Raw genomic sequence first — 19,299 nt, 5'->3', positions numbered from 1 at the left:
TCTGTAATTTACAGGTGCATAGAGACAGTGATACTATGTGGCTACAAGAACCGTATTTTCAAAAAAAATGTGCATACACGATAAATTTGCATAGAGTAATTAAAGTCTGCATTGAGAAAAACTGGAAGGAACTGAATCAAGATATCTGGATAAAATTACTGATGATTTTGTCCCTTTTTGGATCTTTCTGTTTTTCAAAAATCTGTAATAAATGAGTATTTTCTTTATAATCAGAAAAGGAAATGAATGGTATTGATAGATGTCTTTTTACACATTTTTTTGTTTGTTTGTTTTGATCTTGTTTCTGCTCAGAAAGAAAGCTGTCACATTAAGACCTCTCAAGAGTCTGACGTTCATTAATACTGTGCCTTCTGCCCTGTTCTTCCCTCAAATCCCCACTCCCTCTCACCCCAGTCGGGCTTCCCATACTGGGCACTGACTTTGAGATTGTGACCATGGGGAAAGCAGGCCTGGAGGTTCCAGGGGTCCAGGCAGAGCAGAGTTTAGCTGGGGATCTTTTCGTGGCTATGGGGACCTGCAGACACTAGACATGGCTTGCATGTGGCCTTCTGGAAGAAGGCCTCAAAGCTACAAGGCTATTAGCTGGATTTTCCTGCAGTAAATTACCATTGCTTTGCAAGAACATTGACAAATTACCATGAAAATGCTGTCATCATCAGCACAAATGTCTCTCAGAGGCTCACTTCAGTGGCTTTTTTTTGGTCCAGACTCATAAGATTCACTTATTAGTTCTGCAGAAAAGGAAAGACTGGATCTTGAGGTCATTTGCACTTTGAGTGAATTCATTGGACTTGTTTTTTCCCATAGGGTTTGTTTTGTATCCAGGCTTATGTACAACTTTTGTAAATGGCAGTAGCAGTTCTGTGGGCACTTGAAATGGGAGAGAATTCCAAAGTCGTTGCCTCCTGTTAAACACTGAGGAGATTACCTCTTAGTCAAGAGTAAAAGAGTCTGAATTAGGAACAATGGGGATTTCACCTTTAAAAGTCTGATCCAGGAAATATCTGTGGGTTACAGTTTGTATACAGTTTGCATTTTGAAGTTTAAGCTTCTGGTTAATAAAATGACATAACCAAACTATGAATATGACTATCACATGCATTATGTTTGCAGTTCCTTGGGTAAGAAGTACCTTTCTTAACCCAGAGAGTCCTGAGAAACTGCATACAGGCTAATTTTGGGATTCATAAGGGCAGGCCCCCTTTATGAGGATGAAAGCTATACTTTATCCATCGACTCCTCTTTAAATGCTAGCATTTTATATTTGTCTGAACATTACATCTAATGAAAATTTAAAAGCAGGCTAAATAAAATCAGAAGGGTGGTTAGCAAGTTTATTAAATAATAAGAGTATTCAACATAAATATTTATAGGCTGAACTTGTTTTACTAATCAGAGTTTTGTTCTCACAATGCAATCACATTCAGAAATAAGTTATTTTTCCAAGGCACATTGTGTGAAACTTTACTCATTTTGTATTTCTTTCTTTCTTTCTCTCTTTCTCTCTTTCTTTCTTTCTTTATGGCTGTGTTGGGTCTTCGTTTCTGTGCGAGGGCTTTCTCTAGTTGTGGCAAGGGGGGGGCCACTCTTCATCGCGGTGCGCGGGTCTCTCACTGTCGCGGCCTCTCCCGTTGCGGAGCACAGGCTCCAGACGCGCAGGCTCAGTAGTTGTGGCTCACGGGCCTAGCCGCTCCGCGGCATGTGGGATCTTCCCGGACCGGGGCACGAACCCGTGTTCCCTGCAATGGCAGGCGGATTCCTAACCGCTGCGCCACCAGGGAAGCCCCATTTTGTATTTATTAATTAAAGTTTGCTGTTGGTATAGATTGTTTCCATTTTAAAATGGATGCACCTGGTTAGGGCAGTCCAAGAGGCCCAGGTAGAAAAAAAATCTAGTTTTCCTGGGTTTTCTTCCTAATCTACTTACAGATAGATTACCTAACACGAGGGTTAAGTATGTGCTTTGGGAACCAGCAAAGTGGACAGAAAAACGATCTCCCCCGTTTGCCCGAAATAAAAAAATAAACAAAAATCCACTAAAATAGAGAGAAGTTTGGCTTTTTGTATTATGTCAGGAAGTTTACAATCAGAATAGCTAGATCCCAGCATACAAGACATTTTGTGTCATTAAAAAGCATATATTATTTTGAATCACATATGGCAGTGGGCACCACGATCTCGTTAATGCTTAGAGTATCAAAATATCTTTGTCCAGTCCTGCCCAAATACGGCAGGTGTGTTTAAGCCCTTTTCACATCTAGACTCTTAAAACAGAAGCCATTTATTGAGGTGCAGTGGCCCAAAGGAAATGCAGTAGGTCTCCTACAATTGGAACTCTGCAGGCTCATGGTCCCTCAGTTGCAGAAAAGAGCAGCTGTGATGAAAGATGCTTTCTCAATCCAGTCTTTGCTCCCTGATCATGGGGGACCCCACAGTTACTCCTTCTGAGGGAAGCAGGGCAGAGCACACTTACTTCTCAGCCAGGACAAGCCAGTGTCCTTGGAGAGATAGGGAGAAATCCTCCACGTTGATCCCAGCTGCTTGACTTGGGATGAGGTTAGTACCCTCCTCTAATTATATTCAGAGATGAGGAGCAGTCTCAGAAAGCCCTGAGCACAGAAATTCATATCCATCCAATTATTTAGCAGAAATCCCCTTTCAGGGAGTCAATATCTCCCTATTCACCCCCACCCTCCCCATTAATGCAATGATGGATATTCCAAGTTGTAGAATACAGTGGTACATAATGAGTAGGTTTATACGTGCATATTTTATAATCTTAGTAAATAATAAACTCTACTCAATTTAAAAAATAATATTCTAGTAAATATAGAGGATCTCATCAGTGATATACATTTAAAGGGAAAATATTTCCTCACATCATTTTATCTAATACATAACAGACGATTGGCAATCGTAAATAATTATTTTGCTTGGGTGTTTGAGGGGTTCAGCTGATGTGGTTTTGTTCTGGCTGATCTCAGCATGGCTCCCTCACGTGTCTGTGGTCAGCTGTGAGTGAGTCTGGTTTTGGCTGATCAGTCTGCTGATTTTGGCTGAGGGCTGGCTGTTGGCTGATCTAGAATGGCCTTGACTGGGAAGACAGGGTGACTCGGGTCCGGCCCATGTTATCTTTTGACCTCCAGCAGAATAGCCTGAATATATCCTCATGTTAACGACAGAGGGCAAAGGTGGGCAAGTCCAACAGTGCAGCCCCTTAAAGGCTGTGCTTGTGTTTGTAGTTGCTAACATCCCATTAGCTAAAGCAAATCACATGGCTGAGCCCAGATTCAGAGTGGGAAGGGCTACAAAATTACATGGCAAAGGTGAATGAATTTAGGGACAGGTGAATGAATAACTGGGGTCGTTAATGCAATATACCCCATGCGATAACATTTTGAAATGTCATATGATTTATTTTGCATTTTTGAGAACTTTTGCTTTTCTACTAATTCTATCCCTTTAGACTGGGTTAGAATTTTTATTTTTCTTGGCCACGCCACGCGACATGTAGGATCTTAGTTCCCTGACCAGGGATCGAACCCGTGCCCCCTGCATTGGAAGCGTGGAGGCTTAACAATGGACTGCCAGGGAAGTCCCCTGAGTTAGAATTTTATTAAGTTAATTTAACTTAGTTTAGTTTTTATTGAAGTATAATTGACATACAATAATATGTTAGTTTCAGATATACTATATAGTGATCTGGCATTTAAAAACATTACAGATGATTACCACAGTAAGTCTAGTAACCATATGTCCCCATCCAAAGTTATTATAGTATTATTGATGATATTCCTTATGCTGTATAATACTTCCTCATGACATATTTACTTTTTAACTGGAAGTTTGTACCTCTTAATTCCCTTTACCCATTTTTCCCATTCCCCCACCCATCTCCTGTCTGGCAACCACCTATTTGTTCTCTGTATCTTTGAGTCTGATTTTGTTTTGTTTTGTTTGTTTGTTTTATTTTTTAGATTCCACATATAAGTGAGACCATACTGTATTTATCTTTCTTTGTCTGGCTTATTTCACTTAGCATAATACCCTCTAGGTCCATTCATGTGGCAAATGGCAAGATTTCATTTTTTTTTTATCACTGAGTAATATTCTATTGTGTGTACCTGTATATATTGCATCATCTTTATCCATTCATCTATCGATGGACACTTAGGCTGCTTCCATATCTTGACTATTGTAAATAATGCAATAAACATTGTGGTACATATATCTTTCTGAATTAGTGTTTTTATTTTCTTCAGGTAAATACCCAGAAGTAGAATTGCTGGATCATATGGTAGGTCTATTTTTAATTTATTTGAGGAAACTCTGTACTGTTTTCCATAGTGACTGCACCAATGTACAATCTCACCAACAGTGCATTGAGGGTTCCCCTTTCTCTGCATCCTCAAAAACACTCGTTATTTGTTATAGCCATTCTGACAGGTGTGAGATGATATCTCGCTGTGGTTTTGATTTCATTTCCCTGATGATTAGTGATGTTGAGCACCTTTACATGTGTCTGTTGGCCATCTGTATGTCTTCTTTGGAAAAATATCTGGTCAGGTCCTCTACCCATTTTAATCAGGTTGTTTGTTTTCTTGACATTGAGTTATATGAGTTCTTTGTATATTTTGGATATTAATCATTTATAGGATATGTTGCTTGCAAATATCTTCTCTCATTCAGTAGGCTGCCTTTTTGTTTTGTTGATAGCTTTCTTCACTGTGCAAAAGTTTTTTAGTTTGATGTAGTCCCATTTGTTTACTTCTGCTTTTGTTTCCCTTGCCTAATGAGGCAGATCCAAAAATATATTGCTAAGACTGATGTCAAAAAGCCTACTGCCTATGTTTACTTCTACAAGTTTTATGATTTTAAAAATCATAAAAAAGGTCTTCCATTTAAGTCTTTAATCCATTTTGAGTTTGTTTTGTGTACAGTGTGAGACAGTGGTCCAATTTCTTTCTTTCTTTCTTTTTTTTTTTTTGCATGTAGCTCTACAGTTTTCCCAATACCATTTATTGAAGAGGCTGTCTTTTCCCCACTGTATATTCTTGCCTCCATTGTTGTAAATTAATTGACCATATAAGCATGGGTTTCTTTCTGGGCTCTCCATTCTAATCCATTGATCTGTGTCTATTTTTGTGCTGGTAACATACTTTTTTGATTACTGTAGCTTTGTAGTATACTTTGAAATCAGAGAGTGTGTTACCTCCAGGTTTGTTCTTTTTTCTTAAGATTATTTTGGATATTTGGGGTCTTTTGTGGTTTCCTACCAACTTTAGGATTCTTTGTTCTAGTTCTGTGAAAAATACCATTGGTATTTTGATAAGGATTGCATTGAATCTGTAGATTGCCTTGAGTAGTAAGGCCATTTTAACAATGTCAAGTCTTCCAATTCATGAGCACAGTATATCTTTCCACCTGTTTGTGTCATCTTCAGTTTCTTTCATAAATACCTTATAGTTTTCAGAGTACAAGTCTTTCACCTCCTTGGTTAGGTTTATTCCTAGGTATTTTATTCTTTTTGATGCAATTGTAAGTGGGATTATTTCCTTAATTTTTCTTTTTGATAGTTTGTTATTAGTGTATAGAAATGCAACTGATTTCTGTATATTAATTTTGTATCCTGCAACTTTATTGAATTCATTTACTAGTTCTAATATTTTTTTGGTGGAGTCTTTAGGGTTTTCTGTATATAGTGTCATGTCATCTGCAAACAGTGACAGTTTACTTCTTCCTTTCCGATTTGGATTCCTTTTATTCTTTTGCTTGTCTGATTGCTCTGGCTAGGACTTCCAATACTTTGTTGAGTAAAAGTGATGAGAGTGGCCATCCTTGTCTTGTTTCTGATCTTGGAGGAAATGCTTTTACCTTTTCACCATTGAGTATGATGCTGGCTGTGGGTTTGTCATATATGGCCTTTATTATGTTGAGGTATGTTCCTTCTATACCCACTTTATCATAAATAGATGTTGAATTTTGTGAAAAGTGTTTTCTGCATCTATTGAGATGATTATATGACTTTTATTCTTCATTTTGTTAAGGTGGTGTATCATACTGACTGATTTGAAGATATTGAACCATCCTTGCATCCCTGGGATACATCCCTCTTGATCATGATAAATGATCCTTTTAATATATTATTGAATTTGTTTTGCTAATAATTTGTTGAGGATTTTTATGTCTATGTTCATCAGTGATATTGGCCTATAATTTTCCTTTTTTGTGGTGTCATTGTCTGGTTTTGGAATCAGGGTGATGCTGGCTTCATAGAATGAGTTTGCAAGTGTTCCTTCCTCTTCAGTTTTTCTGGAATAATTCAAGAAGATAGGTATTAACTCTTCCTTAAATGTTTGGTAGAATTAACTTGTGAAGCCTTCTGGTCCTGGACTTTTGTTTGTTGGGAGTTTTTGATTACTTATTCAATTTCATTATGAGTGTTTGTTTTTACATATTTTCAGTTTCAATCTTAGAAGATTGTACATTTCTAGGAATTTATCCCTTTCTTCTGCATTGTCCAATTTGTGGCATATACTTGCTTATAATAGTCTCTTAGGATCCTTTGTATTTCTGTGGTATAGGTTGTAACTTCTCCTGTTGCACATATGATTTTATTTATTTGGGCCCTCTCTCTTTTCTTCTTAATGAGGTCTGGCTAGAGGTTTGTCAATTTTGTTTGTCTTTTCAAAGAATCAGCTTTTAGCTTCATTGATCTTTCATATTTTTTTAGTCTCCATTTTACTAATTTCTGCTCTGATCTTTATTATTTCCTTTCTTGTACTAACTTTGGGTTTTGTTTGTTTTTCTTCTTCTAGTTTCTTCAGGTGTAAGGTTAGATTATTTAATTAATATTTTTCTTGTTTCCTGAGGTAGGCCTATTTCATTATAAATTTCCCTCTTAGAACTGCTTTTGCTGCATCTCATAGATTTTGGATCAGGGTGTTTCCATTTTAATTTGTCTCAAGGTGTTTTTTAATTTCCTCTTTGATTTCTTTGTCTGGACTTCAGGCTATCTTTCACAGCTTGTCAAAAATGGAAATAACTCTCAATTTTCTAAATGATGTTTAGGTGGATCAGCATAGCTGAATCTTAAACTCCACTGTATCTACCCCGGGTCCAGACTAAATAAATATGCAAGAGATTTGGACATTATGAATGGGATTATTTTCTTTAAATCATCCTGCATTTGCCTATCACTTTGCAATTTCCAAAGCTCTTTTCCGTATATTTTTTCTTTGATGCTTGAGAGAACCCTAGGATGGAAAAAGGGTAGATTTTTCATATAGAAAACTGAGTTTTCTATATGTGGAAATGGAGACTCAGAAAGGTTGAAGATATCATATATATAGGATACTGGATGCAGGGGAAGTCATTTAATCTAAATGTAAGTTTTACAAAGGAGGGAACCAAAGCCCAGAGAAGTTAGGTGACTTATTCAAAGTTACGCAGCTAGTAAATGCAGAGCTGAGTCATGAATTCAAGCGTCTGGACTCCTACATCAGAGCTCTTTCTACCACACTCTGGTAATCACTGATCCAATTTTATGAGAATAAATCCAGACATGGCAAATACGATATCATTTATTCCATGTGTCTATAAGTGTTATGGAAATGTTTTATAAACGCAAAGTGCATCTGAAAAGCAGTCTTTGCATATTTCTCTAATCAGGAATGTATTGTTCAACTTCTTAGCAGACCTAAAATTTCCTGACTTTAATTTGTAAGCACACGATATTGTCTGTCCTCTAAAATGGACAGTGCAATGCAGGATTATGTTGTTAGGGGATTAGGAAGAGCTGTTTGTCATCTTCAAAGTAGAAGGAAGCTCTGATGCACCTTTAAAAAAAGATACTTTTGTTTGTTGTCTGAGCTAAGTGGCTAGATTGCCAGCAATCTTTTGCTTTCTCTCCAAACATATATTCGAAATGGCATATTGTCATATGTGTAAGAATATAAAATAAAATTTCACCATAATGCCATAAATGGGGTCCAAAAATTTTATTCTCATAAAACAAGTTGCTTCATTGGAGATTAATGGAAGACAGCATTTTTTAGTCAATCTGCTGTCACAAAGACCACAGAGGTGAAGATCAATGTCATGGTGTTTTCAACAGCTTGTATGTTGCATGAGAAAATCCCCAAATGACCATGATAGTCATTTCCTAACATGTCTCTGATCCACTTATCTTATGATAAGAATTTATGCTTGTTAGAGGACGGGAACCAAGTGCCTGACATTCACATTCCCATTTAATAGATACTTATGCTGACACATATACATTTAGCTCCTAATTTACAGATACACTTTCTTATTGAAGTTTGTTTACAAATAAGTTGTTTATGACCCCAAATCCATCTTCTCATAGGAATTTTCCACCTGAAAACATTTACTAAGTGTTCAAGGCTGAGCCCTCAAGCAGCTCATGGTCTTGTGGTTAGGTTCTGAAACGAACCTCAGAAACCTTTTAAAGCAAAACCTTTCAAAACAGTCCCATTGCACAGATAGATCGTAACTCAGTTGCCTGAGAGCTCAGTTCTCAGGCCCCAGCTCTAGACCTTTCTTAGCAGAGATGGCTAGATGCTAACCAAATCTTGCTCTGGAGGGTACAGCTGGACCACAATTCCCAGCCTCCCTTGCAGTTGGATGTGGCCATGGAATTTGTTCTTGTCAACAAATATTTAAGGAAATGATAGATTCCGCGTCCGGGCTTTGTCCATGAAAATCTCCCCCAGAGATTCCTACATTCTATTATTTTCTGTCCACTGGTTGGAAGAGAATATCCCCAATCCCTAGGGGGTGGACCAAGCAGAGGTCCCTGACTCGTGTTGAAGGCTGCCTGCTACGTACCTGCATGGACTGTTGGATATACAAAAAATAAATTTCAACTGTGTGAAGCCACTGAACTTAGGGAATTTATCTGTTGTAGCAGCAAGTATTAACTTATACTCCTTATGAGTCTTGTGTCCTTGGAGTTAAGCCACTTTGGTCTAAACTCTTCAGGAAGATGGGAAGGCAGCCAGAGAGGAGGCTCAGGGCATAGGGAGCTCTCAAGGTAGCTGAGGAGGAAGGCTTCTTACAGCAGAGATATGGAGAAGGGCAGGGGGGCGAGGGGCCTCAATAGTGGGTGTTGGCTCAGCTATGAAAGAATGTCTTCTAGTTGTCACAAGTGCTCCAGGCAATACAAAGGCAATGTCGTCAGCAGCTCTGCTGTGCGTAGCTTGCTTCATGTAAAAACCTTATTAATTGGGAGATTGGCTTTATATATCTAAGCGATCCTTTTTGAAACATCCAAGTTTTAATTTAAGGCTGTGTCTACAGCTGGAGAAAATGTGAAACCTGATTAGGAAGCTGTGGAAGCCGTTAGATTTCCCCTCTCAGATATGTCGTGAGCCCAAGCATGGTGGGGATACCGAGGCCCATCCCGGGGGACAAGAGACTCCTCTAATGGCGACTTTGGCTTGAGGACTCCCTGAAGTTCTAGACGCACTTTCCTTGATTGCATAGCAGTCTAGGAAGCTTCCACCCAAACTTCCTTCCTTCCCTTCCTCTCACCTTCCCTCAGGGTCAGACTCATCCCTCCCCATTTTTTCCACAGGTATTTCCTTTGATAAATTTCTTGCATGTTTAATCTGTTGTGGTGTTCCCTACTCAGAGGGTCTAAACTTAATCCAGAAATCATTCTAATCTTTCTGTTGGGAGTGGAAAGACTGATTCTCTTAAAATGTAAGGGATCTGTGATTACCTCATTTAGTTCCTTGACTAGGTGAGATTCCATTATAGACCATGAACTTTGCCCTTGAGCTGCACATGGAATCTTGGATAAGGTATGGTTACAGAGACCCCTGTGGCCCACCCAAGAAATGAGACAATCAAGTTGCAAAAGCCACTAAGAAAGATAATTTCTCGCTTTTGAACTCGGGGTTTCCTGATGGTGATGGGAAAACAAAAAAGGATGCACTAAAGGATTCACTAAGACCATGCTAGGCTGAATGTTTTCCATATGGGATCTCATTAGATTATTAAGTGCAAATCCACTTCAAATAGATATTTTTATCCCAAAGGTGGGGTGAGGTTCTGGTAAAGAGGCAGAGCTGGTATTTGAACCCAGATCTTCCCTGTTCCATAACCCATCATATTCTTTCTACTTGGCCGCGTGCCTTTTCAGAGAGCGGTTTTGCAGGGAATTTTTGGAAAAGTACTGCCCGTTTTTTTCTTGCAAGCTGATGCTAGAAATCTACCAGTTTCAGAGTCTGTGGAGAAGGAAAGGCCTCCCTCCATGGTTTCTTGGATTCGTCATCTCCACCCACACGTCTTCTTTTTGTGAAATGTCTCATAATTAAAAACTACGGATTTTCTGCAGACACAGAGGCTTTTCAGTATGGACCCCATTTCCCAAAGTGGTTATTATGCATGGATGTGCTTGGAGAATTAGATTTCTGTGGTCTTGACTTTAATTGCCCCGTCTAGATATGCGATTAAGCTTTTGTTCTTTGTTTCAAGATGACCAGTCAATGGAGTTGTGTAGTTTTAATTTTATCTGAAGTGTAGTTGGAGAACCGGCCACGGAGCCTAAGGCTTTTTTTCCCTTTCTCCTTCTCAGTTACTATGACTATGATTTCAATATTTTCAGGTCTTGTTAAACACCAAGAGTGGTATGAGATAGCATTATGTGATAGCCAAATTTATGAGTGCAATGTGGAATATGTTTTTATTAAAAAAATGTACTACAAAGGGGGAACAAGGATTGAATTTTACTTGTGCCTTTACCACCCCATACCACTGCCCCTCCCCAAGACAGAGCATGTAAATGTGAATCTTGTGGCAAGTTGAGGAAAACGTAGTTTAATATAAAATTGTAGGTCCCTGTCTGGAACATCTGTTACCATGGCAACCGATTTAAAAGCCTGAAAGACCAAACTATTTAGGCAACTTAACTAGATGTTTTGTAAGTATGGGAACTAAAAATATTTTAAAAACAGACACATGTAGATCCCCATTCAGCTGACCTGGCTGACACCGAAGTAAGACATTGCTGTGACAACTGGAGCGATTACACAAAAGAATGTAGTTAAGGAACAACAGCTTCAGCCAGGAGAGCAGCCTCAGCACCATGACTGTCGTTTTCTCACTGCCTTCAGGGAGACGGTCAGCTGCATGAGGCTTACAGCCCCCCTGCTAAACAAGTACAATGGTACCGTTAGCTTCATCTTTTCTGCACTTTAAACCGCAGATGGAGGAGCAGACTAACCATTTCCAGGGCACAAACACCGAAAAGAGAAAAGGGAATTTCCTCAGAGGAAGACAGGATGCCCCCTGCCAGTGGCTTCTTTTCTTAACTGTATTAAAAGTGACTTTTTTGGAGGGAAAATGATCCAGAGATTTGGTCTTACCCACACAATTCATTTAGAACTGCAAACTCCCAGAATCATCCCCTTCTCATCAGAGGCAGTAGGTTCAAAGTAGAAAATATCAATCAATAAATAAAAGTTTCCAGTGACTTAAAGCCACCAGGTTGAAGTTCTATGAGCATCGTAGTTCCTTCAGTACATATTGGTGACCAAGTTAACTGAGGAAAGATCACAAAAGGGAGAGGAGACATCAGGCTCAGGTGTTCTTTCTCTCTGTGTTATGTGTGGACTATTTAGGCTTCTTAGAAATTGCGTTTTCAGGACAGCACTCGGACCAGATAATCTCTTCCTCTGAGAAGTCTTTTCATCATCCTGTCGAACTTTTCATAGCAGATTAATTACTTTAGAAATCAAAGAAAACATAAATAACAAATGACTGCATAAAGGATTTTCCTAGATTGTTAATTTATTTGATAAAGTAATACATAAGAAACAGCCTTGAATCTGTGAGGAATTTCTAAAAGAAGGAATGCGGGTGGGTTCAGATTGAAGAGGGAGACTGCAACCAAATTTCAAAGGTCTGCTGATAAACCTCCACCTTTAAGCAAGAATTGATTTTTATGGAAATGCATGCAGTACCGTGTACCCAAGCGGACATCAGAGGACATATTAATGTTCAATTTCCAAATGCTTACTTTATGTTTTGCTCTTAGTTCTTTTCTCATGTGTGCTATGTTTCTGTTATTTGCATAACAAGAATGGTGGATATTGAGTTAAAAGTCTACTTTTCCTGGTCCAGTGAACATGGCAGTTCTAAAACTGTGGAGTTTTGAGTCCAAACATTAGTGAACTAAGGCAGGGATGAAAGGTCTTTGACTGACCTTTGACAAGGTTTGAAAAACGCCTTTTGTTGCCAGAAAATGTCCTATAAATGTCAAAAGCCTTCATATTCAAAGGGGGTCTGTTCTAGAAACATCACTGACACCAACATCAAGTAGACAAAGAAGAATCTGTAGGTCTTGGATTCTTAGTAAGTGAAGTTAGCGTGGATAAAGTAAAAAGGAATATTGTACAAGCAGATGCTTTAAATGTCTCCAGTTTAACTCATAGATACTTATTCTGAGCTTGACAGGATAAAAATTAACGTGTAGGTTCACATCTTTCTTCTTCTCCTCTCTAAGGAGAGAAAAGGACAAAAAGGACAAAACAAGGTCTTTTATTAAGAGGAAAATCAATGAAAGTAGAAGAGGAATCTCACACCTTAAGGGGATGAGTGGGAGAGAGATGAAACTTCTCAGACAGTGTTGGTAGGAGCAGAGGAAAGGGCAGACCAGGGTGGTGCCGATGAGAAGGAAAAGAACCAAAGACTCCTAGGAGAGCAGAAAAGGTAGGTCTTAAAAATTTTTTTTTTGTTTGAGGAGTACAGTACAGTGATTCAGTTATACATATACACACACATATATATATATTCAAAATATATATATATATATGTATATATATTCTTTTTCAGATTCTTTTCCCTCATAGGTTATTACAAAATACTGAGTGCTAAATTTGTAGGACCTTGTTGGTTATCAATTTTATATATAGTAGTGTGTATATGTTAATCCCAAACTCCTAATTTATCCCTCCCCCCCTCCCACCCCATTTCCCCTTTGGTAACTGTAAGTTTGCCTTCTATGTCTGTGAGTGTATTTCTGTTTTGTAAATAAGTTCATTTGTACCTTTTTTTAGATACCACGTATAAGCAATGTCATATGATATTTGTCTTTCTCTGTCCGGTTTACTTAGTATGATAAACTGCAGGTCCATCCATATTGCTGCAAATGCCATTATTTCATTCTTTTTTATGGCTGAGTAATATTCCATTGTGTGTGTGTGTGTGTGTGTGTGTGTGTATATATATATATATATATATATATACACACACACACACATACATGCATACCACATCTTCTTTATCCATTCGTCTGTTGATGGACACTTAGGTTGCTTCCATGTCTTGGCAACTGTGAATAGTGCTGCTATGAATATTGGGGTGCATGTATCTTTTCAAATTAGTGTTTTTGGGGTTTTTTTTTGATATATACCCAGGAATGGAATTACTGGATCATACGGCAGTTCTATTTTTAGTTTTTTATTTCGTTTTTTGTTTTCCATAGTGGTTGCACCAATCTACATTCCCACCAACAGTTTATGAGGGTTCCCTTTTCTCCACATCCTCGCCAACAATTGTATTTGTGTTCTTTTTGTTGATAGCCATTCTGACTGGGTGTGTGGTGACATCTCATTGTGCTTTTCATTTGCATTCCCCTGATGATTAGCGATGTTGAGCATCTTTTCATGTGCCTGTTGGCCGTCGGCATATCCTCTTTGGAAAAATGTCTATTGAAGTCTTCTGCCCATTTTTTAATTGGGTTGTTTGTTTTTCTTGATGTTGAGTTGTATGAACTGTTTATATATTTTGGATATTAACCCCTTATCAGTCATATCATTTGCAAATATTTTCTCCCATACAGTCGGTTTTCTTTTTATTTTGTTGATGGTTTCCTTTGCTGTGCAAAAACTTTTAAGTTTAATTAGGTTCCATTTGTTTATTTTTACTTTTATTTCCTTTGCTTTATGAGACAGATCCAAAAAAATATTGCCACAATTTATGTCAAATAGTGTTCTGCCTATGTTTTCCTCTAGGAGTCAACATGACTTCTTATGCTGCCTTAGTAGTCTTTATGGTACCTGTCTCCCTAATTCAGTTGGGTAATTCAGCTGAGCAAAACATTGCAGAGCAGAGGTTTCAAATGGATGGTTTCAAATGGACATCAGCATTTGATTACAGGTGTGTTTTGTTTTACCCGCATAGTGTTTTGAAAGTTTTTGAATTATTGCCAATTAAAAAAAAAATCCGGAGATTTCACTTAGAAATCCAGATTTCTGGCATGGCTAAGGATTCAACGGAGCCTGTGCTCTTTCATTTACTGCAGTCCTTACTGTTTTAATCCCAACTCTGCACCACCAGCAGGATTGTTTTGGGAAAAATACCTAAACTCCAGAGTTTGTTGGTTTCCCGTATCTGCAGAGTGGAGTGAATGTGAGGCTTATAAAGTGATGGTTAAGGTTCGTGGATATTGACTAAGAGTATGAATGTGGAAACATCCAGCAGAGTTGGGGGTCCACTAAAGTATCAGTTTCCTCTTTCAGGTTTTGTTCTTTTTTTCTATTATATAAAATAGACCCCTGTTATTTAGTCATAGAAACAAGGTGAGCAATACAATTATCTTGACAAAAAATTCAGTGATAACTAACATCCTCTGCTTAGGTGTTTGAAAAATGAACCTTGTGCTGTTTGATGTCAGTTCGTTCTAAAGTACAGAAGATGCTAGCCAGTACCTCCTCTCTAGCCTGCAAACAAACTCAAAACTTAAGTTTCTTTTTACAGCCTCCCCATCTTCACTTGGCAGCTCTCTCCATTCGACTGTAAACTCCTTTTAGGCAGGTTTAACAGCTGCCCTGATTATTTCTCTATTCTTAGCACCTAGGGCGACACACGCACCTAATAGGAACTAAGTATATATTTGTTGAATGAATGATTATATGAGAGAAGGAGGTAATTATATATAGATAGATAGATAATTATACATATATAATTATAATTAAACATTACCTATAATTATATAAAATAAAATATAAAATTATACAAAATTAAATATAAAATATAATTAATGTATCTAATAGTTATGTTATATATAATTTAAATATATAATTATATAAATATAAAAAACAGAAATAGCATACATATAACTTGCAAGGCAATTTCCATTTTGAATGATATGAAAAATTGTTTTTTACTCTTTAATATATCCATGATTCTTTAATTCATTTCTTTTTTCTTTCTCTTTTCAAAATATAATTTGTAGCACTTGGAAAGCATATAGGACAGTATCTGACACATAGAAGGTGTTTAATTTATTTGTTTATTCAAGAAACTGATCTACATTGTTCTAAGCACTGTGATTTGATGATTTGTTAAAAAATGAAAATTCAGTGTATATCAGGATGGGAATAAAAAAGTTTGCACCAGGAAATGTAGGTACAGAATAGAGGGCTGATAAATTTCAGCAGAAAGGAGCCAGAATGGATCAGTCTAGGGTTCTATTTGCCAGATTGGAATGTCAGTGATAGGGTTCTCCGGGAGAACCTCCTCGTCTTCAGTCTGCTAAAGGTCTTGGGTGCCCAAACCAGCAATCTGTTGACTTGCCCGTCTGTGCTGTCCAGTGCTTGCAAATGTCATAGCTCACAGAGTTGTCGTCCCCTTGTGAATGTGAGACCCGAAAAGCAGGTATGAGATCATCAGTCGCACCTCTCCTTGCTTTTGTGAAGAAATGGCAGTGTGTGTGCACGTTTGTTACAGATAGTGGGTGGCATTATCTTCTTGTAAAAATCTAGGGAAAAATATGTACACCAGATTTTATAGTATGGAATGGAGGTTAGAGGAAAGTCGTAAAACTGGAGGAAAATGAGCATGTGAAAACTTGAGTGGAAGTTCTAAAGGTTACGAAACAGATTCTTGATTTTTAAGAGAGAAGAATTTGTCTTTGATGATTGGATTTCCTTTGAAGTGGAATGACATTTCTCCCTTTCTCAACAGAAGGTTCTGGTTTTCTTTAGAGAAGACATTTCCTGGTTTCACAGTTGCCCATCTAAAAATTGTACCAGACCTGAAAGATAAAGGAGGCTGCTGTGTACATCCTGAAGATGGGGTTTGCTTGACGTAGCGCCCAGCTCTCAGCCCACTGCTCTTGCTTCTGAAGACTCTTCCGTGATGAGCTTCAGTCATTCATACCCAGATGAAGCTGCTCACATCCTCAGAGGCTGTTGCTCCTGGGTGGCAGGTCCACATAGATGTCTGAGTCCCGAGATGTAAGAAAACTGGGGACGAATGGGTGGAACAGGAAGAGGTGATAGGTTTTCAGTTATGTGTGGAAAGCATTTCTTAAAGCAGCTCAGTTTGAAATTGTTGCCCCACTTTTCCTTTTTCTTTTCATGATCAAGTTTTAGTTCAAAGTCTTCACATCTGAAGAAAAAAAAATTTAACTCATTTCTGTAAAGTTTAGCCAAAAGCCTTCAGTTTGTACTAGTAGTAACAGTGACATCAAGATGTGAGGACATCTTGAAAAATGGAAATTTCCTCCCCCTTTTCTGTTCACTATTCTAGGAAATAAACTTTCCATTGAGCTTGGGTTGGGGAAGGGATCCTAGACCTCATGGGCTCTTTGGAAAGTATAATACTTAGGAGACTAAGTACTTGGAAGGAAATAATACTGTTCTTGACAGAGTAAAGATAGTTGCATATCAATGAAAAATGATGCTGGTCACTTATCATCCACTGTTTTCTTGCTAAAGAAATGGACTTATTCCTTTCCCATTTAATGGTATGCATTCACATTCTCAAGTTCAAAAATGAGAGCAATATAGTAAGATTTCACCCATTGATAACATGGAACAATGAAGCATTCCTCAAGGTGTGCTCTGTGGGAATGCGTGAGGTTAATAGATGTTTAATGTGAAAAAAGGTTCTGTGTTCAAAGTTTGGGAATTTTGGCTAAGCCAATGTACATTGCAACTCACCAAGAAGGAAGCTGTGGTGTGCGATGATTGCCACACTGATGTGGCCCCCTGGGCCTGCATTCCTCGTTTGACATGGAGTCAGACAGATCTGGGTTGGAATCCTGTGCTGCTCTGGGCAAATCACATAACCTCTTTGAGCTCTGGTTCATCTGCAAAATGTGTCTAATAGCACATGTTTAATGGTTTTGTGGCAAATATCAATGAGATAATGCATATAAAACACCCAGCAGGGATATTGCCTAAGAATAAATGTTAATTTAAAATTTATGCCTTTATCCTTAATTTTGTAGTTAGGGGTCTATAGTGAAACACCCACGTGCACCAGAGTAGGACTTGGAAGAAGCAGGTCCTGCTACTTCCTGACTGAGTAACCTTGGCAAACCTCTTAACCAAGAAAATTGTGTTTTCAATGTTTTCATCTTAAACAACAACAACAACAACTAAATCTGCCCTCTTTTGTGGAGCATTTGAGAATCAAGTTAGTTTTAAAACTCTTATGGAAATTGTCAAACATCATGCTATTGCATCCACAAATTCTTCAGCGTGCATCATTAATTGATAAGGATGTCCATATCTATACCTAAATTTACATCTCTCTACATTTGTATATATAGACCATGCTATGATTATACATAACAAAAATTAACAATAATTCATCAACACAGTGAAATGTTAGTCCACATTTCTTTTTCCCAGATTGTCTCAAAAGATGTCATTTTACATTTGATAGGATTGAATCAAGGTTCAAACAAATTGCACACTCTGAATATGTTGTTATATCTTTTATGTTCATTTTAATTTTGTGACACTCTTCCTTTCCTCTTCCCTCCAACCCATGCCACAGTTTTGTTAGAGAAAATAGGTCATTTCTTTGGAAAGTGTTTTCACATCCTGGATTTTGCTGAATCCTTCATTGATGTGCCTTTTAACTTGTTTTTCCAACCCCTATATTTTTGTAAACAGCTAGTTAGATCTAGAGGTTCAGTTAGACACTGGAACAAATTTTTAGGGAAGATACTTCAAAGATGGTGCTATGTCCGCCTTGTTGTATCACATCACGAGGCATACTGTCTAGTCACCCCCTTTTTAGATATCTTAAGATTGATCAATGAATACAGATGGTGTCAACATGATCCTTTCATTGTAAATTCCCCATCAATCATTCAATAATAATTTTAACATCCATTTTTAATCATTTTAGTATTAGGTATAAAAGCAATCAGCATAGATCCATTTTTGCCATAAGTGTAACAAGATGGCAATTGCCTAATTTTATCATTTCTTTTGCATTTATTAGCTATAATATTCATATAAAGAAGAACTTTCTTACATCAACTATTTGGTTACCCTGGACCACAGGAAAGGAAGGATAAAGCATTTCTCATGGTTTTACTTATTTAATGAATATCTGTTGGGTACCAGGAATGGTGTTAGGTGTTGGAGACACAACAGCAAACATATCTGCATCCTACTGTTAGGAAGCTTATAGACCCAGTAATGCAGATGAGAAAATAATTGCCATATTGTGTGAGGTATTATAAAGTACATAGTTCTATGGGAGTCCTTCTGGGCTTGGGATTACTGGGTCTTGTATTATTGCTTTTAATCTATGTTATATAGTGTATTAATTTGCTAGGGCTGCCATAACAAAATCAAGGTGTCAGCAGGGTTTTTTTTTTTTTTTCTGAGACATCTCTTCTTGGCTTGCAAATGGGCACCTTTTTGCTGTGTCCTCACATGGTCTTCCCTCTGTAGCTATCTGCGTCCTAATCTGTTCTTTTTTTAAAAATTTATTTGTTTTATTTATTTATTTTGGCTGCGTTGGGTCTTCGTTGCTGCGCGCAGGTTTTCACTAGTCGCGGCGAGCGGGGGCTACTCTTCGTTGCAGTACGCAGACTTCCATTGTGGTGGCTTCTCTTGTTGCGGAGCACGGGCTCTAGGCACGTGGGCTTCAGTAGTTGTGGTGCGTGGGCTTCAGTAGTTGTGGCTCGTGGGCTCTAGAGCGCAGGCTCAGTAGTTGTGGCACACGGGCTTAGTTGCTCTGCGGCATGTGGGATCTTCCCGGACCAGGGCTCGAACCCGTGTCCCCTGCATTGACAGGTGGATTCCCAACCACTGCGCCACCAGGGAAGCCCTAATCTGTTCTTATGAGGACAATAATAATATTGGATTAGGATCCACCAATATGACCTCATTTAACCTTAAGTATATCTTTAAAGGGATTATCACCAAGTACAGTCACATTCTGAGATACTGGTAATTCATTCAACATATGAATTTGGGGAGACACAGTTCAGCCCAT

The 19,299-nt window shown here is 38.1% G+C and overlaps 1 long non-coding RNA gene across 2 annotated transcripts in view; it reads left to right on the top strand.

Annotated features, from left to right (window-relative positions):
- Window positions 1–19,299, top strand: part of LOC309608949 — a 136,525-nt gene that overhangs the window by 94,060 nt on the left and 23,166 nt on the right. The window lies entirely within an intron of this gene.

Source organism: Balaenoptera borealis (assembly GCF_965194805.1).
Source record: "Balaenoptera borealis genome assembly, chromosome: 13".
In the NCBI taxonomy this organism is placed as follows: domain Eukaryota; kingdom Metazoa; phylum Chordata; class Mammalia; order Artiodactyla; family Balaenopteridae; genus Balaenoptera; species Balaenoptera borealis.
The sequence above is the reverse complement of the archived record's forward strand: the minus strand, read 5'-3'. Positions and strand labels throughout refer to the sequence as shown.